The 1641-nt window shown below is 40.2% G+C and overlaps 1 pseudogene; it reads left to right on the top strand.

Moving 5' to 3' along the window:
- Positions 1–910: 910 nt before the first annotated feature.
- LOC116279442 (U6 spliceosomal RNA) lies at positions 911–1010 on the top strand (annotated as a pseudogene).
- The last annotated feature ends 631 nt before the right edge of the window (positions 1011–1641 follow it).

Genomic DNA, 1641 nt, shown 5'->3' with positions numbered 1-1641 from the left:
TGTTTAATGAGCCTTCCCAGACATTTAAATTACTTCATTTATGTGTCAGTTTTCAGAAACACATGTTCTTTGCTCTGAACAAAGTATACCAGGAATCCTATAGTTTGCAATGGAATAAGCAAGCCCATAAACATGCTGCATCTTTCTGTGGAGCAGATACAACTTTAAAATGTGACCCTTACAGAAGTGAAAGTGTTTTTTGATGTGTTTGTTGTTTTTTAATTCTATAGGAGCCCTCTTACTGGACACAGCACTGGGCTCACAATTGGTAGATGAGTAAAATCTCTATGTGGATTGAATAACTCTTCCATGTATTAGTCACATAGATGATTCTTCTAAAATTGCATCCTCTAAGTTCCTTGACCTCCTTTCCCACAGCAATCTTGTTTTCCACCTTGTCTTCCCTAGGAGGACGCCCTGGACCTTGTCAAAGTCACCAACCGGCTCCATGTTGTAGCCTCCTAAAATGCACCCCCCACTCGTGCCCTTCTCTCTGCCATTTGATATTGTCCTTGACCCTCAACTAGGATAGTCCTATTAAAAAGCAGATTGCCTCATGTTACTTCTCTGCTCGCAGCCCTCCAAAACCTTCTCATCTTCTCAGAGTAACATCAAATTCCTTATTGTGACCGCAAGTCCCTACATGACCTTGCTGCCTCCAAGCCCCTGCTCTCCCCTGCTGGTCTCGCCGTCGACTCTCTTGCTCCTTGTCCACCCTGCCCTGGCCATACTGCCACCTGTGCTGGTTCTCAGTGCCTAAATCTAGTCCTGCTCCAGGATTTTGTTGTAGTTGCTCCCCATGCTTTGACTGCTCTTTCCAGAGATTTCCAGAGCAAGACCCACATCATCTTGCTCTCTCACCTACTTAAGGTCCCCTCCTTCCCCAACTACCCTATTTAAAATATCCTATGTTCACTTTGGCAGCACATATACTAACAGTGGAACGAAACAGAGATTAGCTTGGCCTGAGCAAGGATGACATGAAAATTCATAAAGTGTTCCATACTTTGTTTTTAGAGAGAGTAATAACCTACATAGACTCACTTTCTCTTTTACCCCAGCTTTATTGTTCTCCATGTCGCTTATCACCATCTGACGTATTATTTAGGTTGAACCACATGAAATTGTAGATAATGGCCATTTTTGTCCTACAAAAAATGTCAGTGCATAGCATTCAGGCTAATTCATATTTCCTGTTTATTGTAAGCTCTGAGCTAGAAGAGACTTTTTCAAAACAGAAGTTCATTCTTGTAGCCCCAGCTCCTGCATAGTGCTTAGTACGTAATTAATGCTCAATCTGCAGAATAAAATCAACGAGACAACAATACTTCTAAGGTACCTACGGTGTGCTACTCATGTTTCTATCCATGTATCCAATCTCTTTTTTGTTTTATCTCTTCATATGAAAATAAGTCGCCATCTTTTTTAGCCAGGAGCTAAATTAGTATGCAATTGGGATGATTCAAGGGGAACAGAGTAACTATTTGAAAGAAGGATGCAATATAAATCTGATATATGTATATATATTTATATCATGTTTATTCCACTAATTATGCTTTATTTTTACCAAGACGATGACTATAAATTCTGATTTTTATGTCCTGAGTACATTTCATTTGAGTAGATGAGAGGCCTGTTAGA

The sequence above is a fragment of the Vicugna pacos genome, chromosome 15 (genome assembly GCF_048564905.1).
Source record: "Vicugna pacos chromosome 15, VicPac4, whole genome shotgun sequence".
In the NCBI taxonomy this organism is placed as follows: domain Eukaryota; kingdom Metazoa; phylum Chordata; class Mammalia; order Artiodactyla; family Camelidae; genus Vicugna; species Vicugna pacos.
The sequence above is the reverse complement of the archived record's forward strand: the minus strand, read 5'-3'. Positions and strand labels throughout refer to the sequence as shown.